The sequence below is a fragment of the Hippopotamus amphibius genome, chromosome 3, assembly GCF_030028045.1.
Source record: "Hippopotamus amphibius kiboko isolate mHipAmp2 chromosome 3, mHipAmp2.hap2, whole genome shotgun sequence".
In the NCBI taxonomy this organism is placed as follows: Eukaryota; Metazoa; Chordata; class Mammalia; order Artiodactyla; family Hippopotamidae; genus Hippopotamus; species Hippopotamus amphibius.
The window spans coordinates 106,630,268-106,646,076 of NC_080188.1; the positions used below are offsets into that span (position 1 = coordinate 106,630,268).

At 35.1% G+C, this 15,809-nt stretch overlaps 1 pseudogene; it reads left to right on the forward strand.

Moving 5' to 3' along the window:
• Nucleotides 1–6,083: 6,083 nt before the first annotated feature.
• On the forward strand, nt 6,084–7,022 carry LOC130850076 (olfactory receptor 4C46-like; annotated as a pseudogene).
• The last annotated feature ends 8,787 nt before the right edge of the window (nt 7,023–15,809 follow it).

The window sequence follows — 15,809 nt, forward strand, 5'->3', positions numbered from 1 at the left end:
TAAAAAACATAAAAAAGACAGACTATGGGGGGGCTGAAAGTCTGCTGGATTTAATTTTCTCCCTGATAGGCACATAGAATTTATGTTAAATTTTTACTTTTCTGACATCATCATTCAATAGAAATTGAATAATCGCTTCAACAAATGATACCAATAAACTGGTATCAAAATACTAAAGAATGAATTTGGAATCCTACCTCCCACCATATATGAAAATTAACTCAAAATAGATTAAGACCAAATGCACAACTGAAACTATAAAATTCTTAGTAGAAAACATAGGGAGAAATCTTCAAGACCTTGGATTAAGCAATAGTTTCTTAAATACGGCAATAAAAGCACAAGCAACAAAAGAAAAATAGAAGAATTGGATTCCATCACAATTACAAACTCCTGTGCATAATAGCACACTATCAAGAAAGTGAAAGCTGGAGAACATTATGGATGGATATGTAAAATGATGTCAAATTGTGATACACAGTTGTTGTTCCTCAAAATGTTAAATATAGAATTGTTATATATTTATATAAATAAAACACACAAAAATTACAAACAGATATTCAAACATGTACAAATGCTTACAACAGCACTATTCACGATAGCCTAAATGCCCCCAAATTACTAATAACTGATGAACAAATAATCAACTTGTGGTATATCCATACAATAGACTATTAATTCACAATAAAAAATGCGATACTAATACATGCTATAACATAAAATTTGAAAACATGTTAAGACAAATTACAGAAAAGGCCATAAATTACTTGGTTCTATGTATATATGAGAGTGAGTCAAAAATTATCTGCACTCTGGCTGTAGAATTTATAGAAGTTTTAATATAATTGAAGTGTGGATAATTTTTAACTCACCCTCATAAAATGTCCAGAATAAGCAAATCCATAGAAATAGAGTTCCTTAGTGGTTTCCAGCTCCAGAGGGTAGGATGAAATGGTAATATGGTAATTGACCACTTAATTAGCAAGAGATGATGAAAATATTCTGCAACTAGAAAGCTGTGATGGTTGCATGTACATTTTTTAATAGTTAAGGTAATGAATTTTGTATAAATTTTACTTCAATAAGAAATTACTAATACAAATTTTGAGATAAATGAAATTGAATTAATGGCAGATCTGAACTTCTGGAAAGCAGTAAAATCTTTACAGGTAAATATGGATATATATATATATTTTCAAATGATACAGACATTAACAAGATAGTAGGAAATATCATAAAGAAATTTAAGCCAGGAAATTTGACAACTTAAAATCCAATTTACTGTAAAATTATTATAAAATCTGACTAAAGAAGAAGTAAAAATACCTAAATAATCCTAAACCAGTTGGGTAAATTAAATGTGTACATAAATTTTTCTCAAAAGTCACTCCAGGCCTAATATATTCAACTTCTGAAGTCCACAAAATATTATTTATTTATTTATATACTTACTTATTTACTTATTTATTGGCTGTGTTGGGTCTTCATTGTTGCACACGGGCTTTCTCTTGTTGTGGCATGTGGGGGCTACTCTTTGTTGTGGTGCGAGGGCTCTTCATTGCTGTGGCTTCTCTTGTTGTGGAGCATGGGCTCCAGGTGTGTGGGCTTCAGCAGTTGAGGTACATGGGTTAAATAGTTGTGGCTTACAGCTCTAAAGCTCAGGCTCAATAGTTGTGGCATGTGGGCTTAGTTGCTCCACAGCATGTGGGATTTTACTGGAACAGGGATCGAACCCATGTCCCCTGTATAAGCAGGTGGATTCTTAACCACTGTGCCACCTAGGAAGTCCCTACAAAATATGTTTTAAATAAGTAACACACATTCTGCACAAATTCTTTCAGAAAATAGAAAACACTCAGCACATCATTTTATGAAGCCAGCATTGCTTATATATAAGTTGCATTACAAGAAAGAAGATGAAAAATATTTCTTATGAACATATGCAAAAGGATATTAAACAACATACTGATAAATGAATCCTGTCCTTTTTAAAAATTAATTATTCACCATGAGCATGTATAATCCACACCAGGAATTAAACATTGCTTAACTTTCAAAAATTAGTCAATGATATTTACTAAATTACCAGAAGAAAGGAGAAGTGAAGAATCATATGATAAGTTCAATAGATGCATGCAAATTGATAAATTTCAGTTTAGATTTGTGAATAAAATATGTACTAGAAAACAAAAGATAGAAAGGAATTTGCTCAATCTGACAGAGCATCTGAATAAAACCTATAGCTACCATAATACTTAATTGTGAATTCTAAGATTGCAAACAGGACAAATCTGTCCCTTCCCAATTTATGTTCTGCATTGTACCCTAGGTTCTAGTCATTAAATTTTAAATAAATTTAAAAAAAGAAATAAAAGACATACAGTTTAGAAAAGAAGCAAAATTATAAAAACGTTTATGTGCATCATTACATCGGTAGAAAATGCTAAGGGCTCTATTGAAAATCAAATGGACCTAATCAGTTAATTAAACAAGTTAACTTTAACAAGGTCAACATAAAATGTCAAACATACTTGTATAAAAACAGCAGTTAGAAATTCAGATTAGAAAGAAAATGGTATGTAATTTACTATTAAAAACATGACATTTGAGGAACATTTAAAAATATATTCAAAACTTGTAAACCAGAAAACACTACTGAAAGAAACCAAATACATAAGAAAAAGGAAGGATATGTCCTGTTGAAGGATTAACAGACTCAATTTTTTTACCATATGAATTTTTTTAAGTGTACAATTTGATATATATTTTTCTTTTTAGTAATGTATATATGGCAATCCCAATCTCCCAATTCATCTCACTACCATATGAATTTTTATGTCAATGCAATTCCAATAAACATCCCACAGGATATTTGAAGAAATTTACAATCCTATTTTGAAATTTATATAGAAATATACAATTTTAAAGGAACCTGGTATAGAAAATCACTCTCAAAAAACCATTAGAAATGCTGTGTGGTATTGACATAAGGATAAACATAAAGATCATTGAAACAGAATGTTTAGAAATAAATCTAAATGTATGAATTTTCTTGCAAAGATATCAAGGTAATTCAAGCAGAAAGAATATATTTTTCAACAAATTATACTGCATCAATTGATATCCATATGTGAAAAAAAAAATGCCCTCAACCACTACCTTGGTCTATACACAAAAATTAACTCAAAATTAGTAAGAGATCTAGTTGTTAAAGCAAACCTATAAAAATTATTTAAAAATAAATTTTTTCCATGGAAGTAGATCAATATTTTCTAGATATGGCACAGCAAGCAAGAACCATAAAAAAAATAGTTGAACATTGCCAACATTTTAAATCTTCTGCTCATTGGATATCATCCCTTTTAAAAATGAAAAGGCAACCCACAGAATAGGACAAATATATATATATATATATTCATATGCACAAAAATTTACATTATATATAAATTTGTGTAAAATTACACATATGCATTTTATATAAAAACATATATATGACAAAAGAACTGTATCTAGAATATATGTAAATCACCTACAAATCAGTAAAGAGACCCAGAATTCCTATTTTGAATTGCACAAAGATCTTCAAAGAAATATCCCAAAAAGAAATAGAAATGGCCTATAATACTGAAAATTTCTCAACTTCAGTAATTATCAGGAAAGAAAACTAAATCCTCAATAACTTGTCACCTAGTACCTCCCAGATTGACCAAAAAGAAAATCATACCAAGTGACAAGAATGTCCAACAATTCACTTGTTTGAAATCAAAACTACTTTCTTGTGCCTTAGATATCTGTCAACGTGTTTAATGTCACCTAGTATTCCATACTGACCATCACAAGAGGCCCAGACATAACTTATTGGAAATTTTTTTGATTATGTTTATATTCATTGCCCTTTAAGGAATGTGATAAAACAGGTTTTAGATTCAAGTACTTCTAAATTTTATGCCCTCACTGCTCTAACTCTCAAGCAATCAGTACTAGATTTCCAGGAAACTGTTTAATACTAATAAGAAGACAGAAAGTCAGTCTCTGACATGAGTACACAGGTTAACTACATCACAGTTCTCAAGGCTGGAATTATGTCAACCTTGCTATTCACATGATATTCAACCTTCTTAGAAAGCCAGGTTCAGATAGAGAAAGGGGACTCACAGGTTTAGGCTGGAAGGGCAGGGAATACAATTCCCCACTCCAGAATGTCTTCAGAATACCTACTTCCAAGACAAAGACTTTCCATCAAAGAAGATAATGAGTTCCTTGGAGAGAAAACAGCAGCTATAAGACAAGGTCCTTGAACCTGTATTGCAAACTTGTTAAACATCCATGCACACAACTGAAAATGTCTTGTTTTTGTTGTTTCTATTTCCAGAGAAAGATTTGTCCAGAGTGGAAAGACCCACTTGAATGTGTTTCCACCACACTTTCTGCCTCCTGACTTTTGGACCAAACCATTTACCAAAGGTCATTTCTCCATGCTGTTCTAAAATGAATTTATTCTAAATTCAAGTTCCAGGTTTTCTGTGAAATCTTTTTGAGTCTTTAGGCTACAAGGAAAGACTTATTTACAATTGATTTGGTACTGAATTATCTGAATAGTCTCTTTATGAGTGCATTATATTTTTTTGAGTGCATTATATTTTTCATATCAAAAGTTACTTATCCCAAGAAGAGATCAATTTGAAGATGGGATTATTTTTGAACACCCTCAAATGTCATTAATATCATCTAAGACCAGCAGGTAAGTTTTTCAATAGCGCCAATGCTTAGTAAAGATTGTTACTTTCCATATGTAGTAATCATTATGTTTCAACCCTCTCAAATACAATAGTAAAACATTTTACCTTCTCCCCATTCTCCAAAAGATATTTGGTAAATCTCATTAATGTAATTTGACAGATGAAAAGTTTGAGTCTCATGGAGATTAAGAAATGTGTAAGACCCAGTTCTCTAACACACAATACACTCATTTTGCCACCAGACACTTCTTTTAATAATTAAGACTATTCATGAGAATGAAAACATTTAAATACACTTCACACACAAAAATATGTAAATATGAATATTAAATGATATAAACCATCACTTGTTTAGTCTAAGTATAAATATGAAGAAGTCTTCCTGGTATCAACTGCTGTGCATAAAATAGTGGTCTCCATGGCTTCTTTAAAGTTGGAGATGATTCTTCCTCAGTTTATTGCATGGGTAAATGTTAACAGTTCAGTATGTTTTAGTTAATGTTATTATTACTACTGTCATAATAATGCATACTGTTATATACTAAAATTGTTTCTCATCTATTAAGTGGATGAAATAATAGCATCCACACAGGTTGCAATCATGCCATGCATATAACACTTGATCATTAAAAGTATATTTAGTAGCTATTATAAACTTATCAGATTTAGGAAACATGCTTATCAATTCTATTACAGTAGATCCCATCTCTGTTCATTATGTCCCCATCACCAATGCTCCATTATTATTTATGTAATTTCCTATAAATAAGTCTGATACTAGTGTTCCTTTGTGTCTTCCATCCACTTACTGAAACTCAGCCCAGTTCATCAAGTCACAAAGATCTCTCCTGGAATTATATCCAAAATTCCCTCTTTCTCAAATCCTTCTTCATCCTTACTCTCATGTTCTTAATTACCTTGTATGGTTTCCCATTTCCTAAGAATAAAGGAAAACTCCCTTGGCTTTGCATTCATAGACTTTATGTCCATTTTCTACATCTCATTTCGAGCTTGGATACCACTATATGTGAGATCTATTAAATCACATTAGGCTCTGAGTCATTTCACATGATTAACTGTGACAGATGATCTCCTGCCTATGTGTTTAAAAAAGTTCCTCACAGCTCTAATGATAATCTTTACTTTCCCTCAGGAGAGGATTTAAGTTAACTTTAAGAGATCAGAAACTTTGTTTCCTATATCAAAAGAAAAAAAATCTCCTAAGAATTCAGAACTCAATAGAGTTTAGGCATTTATTGTTTATTGCGTGGGGAAGATTAATGAACTGAAGTTTGAGCTAATAAAAAGTGATTTTTTTTTTCAGGTAACTGAATTAACCGTAACATGAGATACATGGAGGATAGGAACAGTGTGACCAAGTTTATTCTCCTGGGACTCACAGAGAATCCAAAGATACAGAAGCTCATATTTGTTATGTTTTTGGTGGTCTACATTGTCTCTATGGTAGGAAATGTGCTCACCTTGGTGACTATCACTGCCAGCCCATCATTGGGGTCCCCCATGTACTTTTCCCTGGCCCATCTCTCTTTTATTGATGCCTGCTATTCTTGTGTCAATACCCCTAAACTGATTGTAGATTCACTCCATGACAAGAAAATCAGCCCCTTCAATGAATGCATGACACAAATCTTTGGGGAACATTTATTTGGAGGTGTTGATGTCATCCTGCTTACTGTGATGGCCTATGACTGCTATGTGGCCATCTGCAAGACCCTGCACTATACAATCATCATGAACTGGTAGGTGTCTGGGTTGCTAATTGGAGTAGTATGGGTGGGAGGTTTTCTTCATGCAACCATACAGATCCTCTTCATCCTCCAATTACCCTTCTGTGACCCTAATGTCATAGATCACTTTATGTGTGACCTGAATCCCTTGCTTGATCTTGCCTTAACTGATACCCACACTCTAGGGTTCTTTGTTGCTGCCAACAGTGGTTTCCTCTGTCTGTTGAATTTCCTCCTCTTGATTGGCTCCTATGTGATCATTCTGTTCTCCCTAAGGACCCAAAGCTTGGAAGCAAGGTGCAAGGCCCTCTCTACTTGTGTCTCCCACATCATAGCAGTCACACTCTTCCTTGTGCCCTGCTTATTTTTGTACCTGAGACCAGCAGCTACTTTACCTATTGACAAAGCAGTTACAGTATTCTACACTATGATAACTCCCATGTTAAATCCCTTAATCTATACCTTGAGAAATGCTCAGATGAAAAATGCCATTAGGAATTTGTGTAGTAGGAAAGCTATTGCAGGTGATAAATGAAAGGTGTGTGGAGCCCAGCATTGATTCTACTGATGCAAAGGTCAAAAGGACACTGTTGATGATTTCAGAAAAGAGTACCTATGAGATAAAGGAAAAAAAAATAACCACTATGAATCATAGATTCTGCAAGTGGGAGAAGAAATGAGTTCAAAAAAGTAAGGAAAACTTAGCACCAGACTACTTATGCATACTTGGAATATTATACCCGTGGGAAAACATTCAGAAGTCTTTCTGAAGCCTTGAAAATATTACAGAAAATATGGCTAAAAGTAATTAAAGTATGTGCGCCAAGCAACTGGGTGCAGGATGTCCTACTTGAGCAGCGGAGGAGCTAATGGTGAGGGCTTAGGAATGCCAGGTCAGCGCAGGTTAGAATGCTGCTTGAGCATGCACTGATTGTCCTTCTGCTGTTCTTGCAAAAGACCACTGCCCCCAATCATGTGAGGCCCTTTGTACAAAAAGATGTACAAAAAGAAATTTGGTTACTTCAAAGAAAACATTGATTGTGGGACGGAAATTGGAGTGTGAGAACCTCATGCTATCTTACTTCCTGAATGCCGAGAGCTCAATAAAAGCAACGTGGGATGAATCATTGGGGCTCTTGATCCTAGAGGTCTTGAGTCCCCTGGTCCCATCTTTCTCTTAAATCTGTGTTTGTGCTTCTTTAAGCTTGCGGCAGCCGTCATTCGCCCTGAGTCGCCGAGCTGGTCTCGGCATATACCAACTTGGGCCTTAGTTTTTCTAGCTTCATCAATGTATATTCATTAATAAAATAAATAAAAAAACTGATATTGAGCAGTAATCTCTGTAACAATCCAAATAAATAGGCACTAGTATTATCTTCATTTTACAGGTGATTAAACAATCAGAAAGGAGAAAGTTCCAAAAGAGGAATATTGAAGAACGGGTAACCTGTATCTAGCTGATCTCTCAGATCATGTTCTTAGCTGCTGAGATATATGCTGAGCAGGGATGATAGAAAAGTAGCTTAATTATACCACTTACCATTCATTGAGGCAGTGCCCATGCTGGAATCTGTTTATCTATCTATCTATATAAATTGATTACATATTATATATTTATTACTATTGTGGATTATATACAATTATGTTTATTATTGCATATATAGTTATGCATTTGTATATATTATATATATACTATTATATATTCAAGTTCATTACATATTGTTAATTTCTAATATTTTTCATTAATGATACTGCCCATTTTTACGTGTCATAGTTGATGGTAATATGCTGGCTGTAACACTGTGCTGTGTAACTTCTTTGGGGGTTTAAAGCAATGCACCATTTAACCTCTAACGGGTGGGTAAGGAATATCATGCATGTGTCTAAATGTCCTTGTTGCATTCAGAATCATTTCATATTTTGCTCTTGTCACCATCTTATGCTGATAACCCATCAAAAAGAGTGATGATTCAAGTAAAATAATATTTTAATGTCAGACAGGAATTTTAATTTACTGAATAAATTAAAAGTCCTACTCTATAAAATAATTACCTACTTGCTAACATATTTTCTACAATTAGTATGAAGTCTGGTTTGTGATAAATACTGAATGAATGAGTGTAAGTATAAGGGAAGATGAATAAATTCAAAAAAATATAGAACAAAAATGTAATATTGGAGACTAGAAAATTTTTTCTACCTTTATCTGTTTAAGACACAGAGAAGAATTCTAGGTATATCTCTTTTGGAAACTACAATTTGTTTTCCTTCTGCTTAAACTAGGAATGACGAAGAAATTGAAAGTGAGCCTGTTATCTTGTGAACAGAGTTTACCTTGATAATCTCCCAGTTGTAAGCAAGATTCCATCATCCTGTTTTTGCTATATTTCTCTGTCAATCAGTTCCTTTTGGTAACATTTCATTATGAAAAGCTATTTTTTTCTTTAAATATGTAGCTCCATCTACACAAAAACCAACTAGAGGATAAATATATTCAATTAATTTCATCCATTCTTCCTTCATTAAATAATAAATATTTTTCAGTCCAAGGAATGTATCACAAACATTGATGGTTGCTGGGGCTTCAGCCATGAATAAAGAAAAACCTGAGTCATACCTTCACAGAGCTTAGATCCATTGAGCAATCCCCTCCCCCCCCACCAAAAGCAGAAAATTACAACACTGTTATAAACAGCAAGACAGTGGAAGCACAGAATATTTACTCAGAAAGCACTTTTAAGGGACACACAACAAAGACCTGGGGGTTCAGAAAAGATTCCAGATTGAAAAGACATCAAAAATGGGACTCACAGGATAAAAAAGAGTCAGCAGAGTGAATAGGCATTGGTTGGAGTAAGAGTAACTTAGGATAGGGAATATGTACCAAAGGCCAGAAAGTGCAATATATACAGCAAATCCTAATGAATCTGACATATCTGTTGTTGTTAAAACAACAATTTATTCAACAATTATTTATGGAATGTCTACTGCATTCCAGGCAATATGCTGGGCATTTATCTTTTTTTTTTTTTTTTTTTTAAAGATTTATTTTAGAGATTGGAGAAAATATGGTGGTGAAGTAGAGGGACATGGAATGCATCCCTCTCCACAGATGCATTGGGAATGCACCAAAAGTCACAACAATTCCCACAGAGAACCAAATGAACACCAGCAGATGATGTCAGACACCAGAAAGGAGCGCAAGGATCCTGACATAACCAGTAGGGAGGCATCTAGGACAGCTCAAAGAGGGTGAAGCGGTGGAACTGTGGCAGACAGGAGGGAGTGAGAAACACACTGAGGGTCCACACCTCAGCTCAGCATTCCCGGACTGAGACGTGGCTTCAGAGCTGAACAGAGGGTCCGGGAGTGGGAGCATGGGAACTGGAGAGCTGGTTCAGGGTCAGAAAAATTGTTGTTAGTAAGGTGATGGACCGAGAGGACAGGAGGGAAGAGATCCATGGCGAGGAGTGCCTGCCCCTGAGAGCTGCCCAGCTATGATGGCAGCTGTATGCTGCAGGCTTATGGGTAGGGGGAAGGAGCCAAGGGCATAGCCTCTTTCTCTCTTTCAGTGCCTGCAACAGGCAGTGGAGAGATGCTCTGTGGGCCACCTAAGGTGCTCAGGGATAACAAGTACCCTCAGGCACTCGGGCGGGACTAGATTAAAACCCCTTGGAACACAGGCAGCAGGGAGGCGGCCGAGAAAAAACAAAAAAAACAAAAAAACACCAAGAGAGGCCCAATTCTGAGACTTTCTGTTTACACCTGAGCCACCAGCATCCCTCTGCAACAGGCACCTCCAAGGCTGACTGAAACCACAGTGTGCCACTGCTCATTCACTCCCAGGGGAAGGAGCCACTATTGTACCCTCTCCCTCCCCACACACCAACACTTACAGATGAACAATAAAGGAAGCTCTGTTGGTCACAGAATAACACAAAAAACCCAAGGTGAGTAGAAGGACACTTACAGCTGAAACCCTAAGGAAAGAGAAATATTAGTATCAATCCTATTGAACTGGTCCATTCTGGGATCAGTTCTGGATTTTTTTTCTCTCTTTTTTTTTTCTTTCCTTTATTAGTTACTATCTTAGCTCTAAGGTTCTACAAGTTTTATAACATATTATTTTAATTCTATTTTTTATTCTTTCCTTATTTTTATTTTTTTGCCTTTTTATATACTTCTATTTCTAGCTAAGTTTTTGGTAGCATGGACAATATATCTCTCCTACCTTCCTTTCATCTCTATCTTTTATACATTTCTATTCTTTTCTTTTTATTTGCATATTTCCAATCACACTACGCTCCTCTGTTCCCCTGTCTTGCATCCACTTTTAGTTTATTTTATCTTAACTTAGTTATAAGCAACACTATCGATCTGCTCAGACTAATTGCTCTATTCTCCAGATGACACACCACCATGGTATTTAATATTAGGTTTTTGTCTTTATCTTAGTTCTTAGTACAATTGAATAATTTCATTCTGAGAATCTCCATCCTGTCTGGTGGTACTCTAGCTCTTTTTTATATTTGATCCTAGCTTACAATATCTTCCTGGATTAGTGTTTGTATGTGTAAGGTGTTGTTTGTTTATTTGTATGTTTGTGCTTTTTTTTTTTCTATTTTGTTCTGTTTTGTTTTTGAATTTCTGTTGGGTTTCTCCTTGAATATCTGATAGCACACTGGTATTCTTCAGTCAGGTCTTTCCAGAGACTTATGTCCTAATGGATTCAGTAATTGTGTGTCTTATACATGTATGTGTTTCCTAGAATTAGTATTTGTTTAACCCAGCACTTGGACATTAGTTTGGGGCTTGGACATGCTTCTATAAAACCCTCTATTGCCAGGACAAGCAAGCCCAAAAGTTTGGACTACCATGAGGAAACAAAGAAACACCGTGCAGGCAAAAGAGCAGGAAAAAAACCCACAAGACCAAATAAATGAGGAGGAAATAGGAAAAATGCCTGAAAAATAATTCAGAGTAATGATAGTAAAAATGATACAAAATCTCAATAACAAAATAGAGAAATTACAAGAAACAGTTCATAAGAACTCAGAAAAACAAACAGCAATGGATTACAAAATAACTGAAAATAAAAATACTCTAGATGCTATAACCAGCAGAATGACTGAGGCAGAAAAATGAATAAGTGAGTTGGAAGATAGAATGGGGGAAATAACTGCCATAGAGCAGGAAAAAGAAAAAAGAATAAAAAGAATAGAAGACAGTCTCAGAGACATCAGTGATAACATTAAGCACCCCAATATTCGAATTATAGGCATCCCAGAATAAGAAGAAAAAAAAAAAAAAAGAAAGGGTCTGAGAAAATACTTGAAGAGGTTATAGTGGAAAACTTCCCCAACATGGGAAAGGAAATAATTAACCAAGTCCAAAAAGCACATAGAGTCCCATACAGAATAAACCCAAGGAGAAATACACCAAGGCACATATTAATTAAACTAATGACAATTAAACACAAAGGAAAAATATTAAAAGCAGTAAGAAAAAAGCAACAAACAACATATAAAGGAAAACCCATAGGGATAACAGCTGACCCTTCTACAGAAACTCTGCAGGCCAGAAGGGAATGGCAGGATATCCTGAAAGTCCTGAAAGTGAGAAAACTACAGCAAAGAACACTCTATTCAGCAAGAATCTCATTCATATTTGATGGAGAAATCAAAAGCTTTACAAACAAGCCAAAGTTAAGAGAATTCAGCACCACCAAACCAGCCTTACCACAAGTTCTCAAGGAATTTCTCTAAGTAGGAAACACAAGAGAAGGAAACACCTACAAATACAAACCCAAAACAATTAAGAAAATGGTAATCGGAACACACCTGTCAATAATCACCATAAATGTAAAGGGATAAAATGCTCAGTCCAAAAGACACAGACTGGCTGAATGGATACAAAAACAAGACCCTTCGGTTTGCTGCCTACAAGAAACCGACTTCAGACCAAGGGACACATACAAACCGAAAGTAAGGGGATGGAAAAAGATACTCCTTGTGAATGGAAGTCAAAAGAAAGCTGGAGTAGCAATACTCATATCAGACAAATTAGACATTAAAGTAAAGAATCTTAAAAGAGAGAGGGAAGGACACTACATAATGATCAAGGGATCCATCCAAGAAGAATATATCACAATGGTAAATATCTATGTGCCCAAAATAGGAGCACCTCAATACATAAGACAAATGCTAACAGCCATAAAAGGGGAAATCAACAGTAACACAATAATAGTGGGAGACTTGAGCACCCCACTTACTTCAATGGACAGATCATTGAAGCAGAAAATAAATAAAGACACACAAGCTTTAAATGACACATAAGACCATCTTCACTTAATTGATATTTATAGGACATTCCATCCAAAAATGACAGAATACACTTTCTTCTCAAGTGCACATGGAACATTTTCTAGGATAGATTACATCTTGGGTCACAAATCAAACCTCAGCAAATTCAAGAAAATTGAAATCCTATCAAGCATCTTCTCAGACCACAACACCAAGAGACTAGATTTCAAATACAGGAAAAAAAAAAAAAAAAAACTGCAAAAAGTACAAACACGTGGAGGCTAAACCATTCACCATTAAACAAAAAAGAAATAATTAAAGATATCAAAGAGGAAATCAAAAAATATCTAAAAACATATGACAAGGAAAACACAACAACCCAAAGCCTATGGGACACAGCAAAAACAGTTCTAAGAGGAAGTTTATAGCAATACAGTCCTACCTTAAGAAACAAGAATAATATCTAATAAACAATCTAACCTTACACCTCAAACAATTAGAAAAAGAAGAACAAAGAAACCCCAAAGTGAGCAGAGGGAAGGAAATCATAAAGATCAGAGCAGAAACAAATGAAAAAGAAAGGAAGGAAGGAATATCAAAAATTAATAAAACTCAAAGCTTGTTCTTTGAGAAGATTAATAAAATTGATAAACCATTAGCCAGACTCATCAAGAAAAAAAGGGAGAAGATGCAAATCAACAGAATTAGAAATGAAAAAGGAGAAGTAACAACGGATACCACAGAAGTACAAAAGATCATGAGAGACTACTACAAGCAACTATATGCCAATAAATTGGATAAACTGGAAGAAATGGATAAATCCTTAGAAAAATACAATATTCCAAGACTGAACCAGGAAGAAATGGAAACTATGAACAGACCAACCACAAGTATGGAAATTGAGGCAGTGATTAAAAATCTCCCAACACACAAAAGCCCTGGGCTAGATGGATTCACAGGCGAATTCTATCAAACATTTAGAGAAGAGCCAACACCTATTCTTCACAAACTCTACCAAAATATTGCAAAAGGTGGAACACTCCCAAACTCCTTCTATGAGACCACCATCACCCTGACACCAAAACCAGGCAAAGATGTCACCAAAAAAGAAAATTATAGACCAATATCACTGATGAATATAGATGCAAAAATCCTCAACAAAATTCTAGCTAACAGAATCCAACAGCACATTAAAGAAATCATACACCATGATCAAGTGGGGTTTATCCCTGGGATGCAAGGATTCTTCAATATATGCAAATCAATCAACGTGATACATCATATCAACAAATTGAAGGATAAAAACCATATGATCATCTCAATAGATGCAGAAAAAGCTTTTGACAAAGTTCAATATCCATTTATGACAAAAGCTCTTCAGAAAGTGGGCATAGAAGGAAATTACCGCAACATAATAAAAGCCATATATGACAAACCAAAAGCCAACATCGTTCTCAATGGGGAAAAACTGAAAGAATTCCCTCTAAGAACAACAACAAGACAAGGGTGTCCACTCTCACCACTATTATTCAACATAGTTTTGGAAGTGTTAGCCACAGCAATCAGAGAAGAAAAAGAAATAAGAGGAATCCAAATTGGAAAAGAAGAAGTCAAATTGTCACTCTTTGCAGATGGTATGATATCATACATAGAAAACCCTAAAGACTCTACCAGAAAACTGTTAGCACTAATTGATGAGTTTAGTAAAGTAGCAGGATACAAAACTAATGCACAGAAATATCTTGCATTCCTGTAGACTAACAACAAAAGAGCTGAAAGAGAAATTAAGGAAACATTCCCATTTATCATTGCAACCAAAAGAATAAAATACCTAGGAATAAACCTGCCTAAGGAGGCAAAAGATCTGTATGCAGAAAACTTTAAGACACTGATGAAAGAAATCAAAGACGACACAAACAGATGGAGGGGCATACCATGTTCCTGGATTGGAGGAATCAACATAGGGAAACTGACTGTACTACCCAAAGCAATTTACAGATTCAATGCAATCCCCATCAAATTACCAATGGCATTTTTCATAGAACTAGAGCAAGAAATCTTATGATTTGTATGGAAACACAAAAGACCCCGAATAGCCAAAGCAATCTTGAGAAGGAAAAATGGAGTTGGTGGAATCAGGCTTCCTGACTTCAAACTATACTACAAGGCCATAGTGATCAACACAGTATGGTACTGGCACACAAATAGAAAGGAAGATCAATGGAATAGAATAGAGAACTCAGAAGTAAGCCCAAACACATATGGGCACCTTGTGTTTGACAAAGAAGGCATGAATATACAATGGAAAAAAGACAGCCTCTTCAATAAGTGTTGCTGGGAAAATTGGACAGCTACATGTAAAAGAATGAAATTAGAATACTTCCTAACACCATACACAAAAAGAAACTCCAAATGGATTAAAGACCTACATGCGAGGCCAGACACTATCAAACTGCTAGAGGAAAACATAGGCAGAACAGTCTATGACATACCTCAAAGCAAGATCCTTTCTGACCCACCTCCTAGAATCATGGAAATAAAATCAAGAATAAACAAATGGGACCTCATGAAATTTAAAAGCTTTTGCACAGTGAAAGAAACCATAAACAAGACTAGAAGGCAACCCTCAGAATGGCGAAAAAGAGTTGCCAACGAAACAACGGACAAAGGATTAACCTCCAAAATATACAAGCAGCTCATGCAGCTTCATACCAAAAAAGCAAATAACCCAATCCACAAGTGGGCAGAAGACCTAAATAGACATTTCTCCAAAGAAGACATACAGATGGCCAACAAACACATGAAAAGATGCTCAACATCACTAATCATCAGAGAAATGCAAATCAAAGCCACAATGAGGTATCACCTCACACCAATCAGAATGGCCATCATCACAAAATCTGGAAACAATAAATTTTGGTGAGAGTGTGGAGAAAAGGGAACTCTCCTGCACTGTTGGTGGGACTGTAAGTTGGTACAGCTACTATGGAAAATAATTTGGAGGTTCCTTAACAAACTAA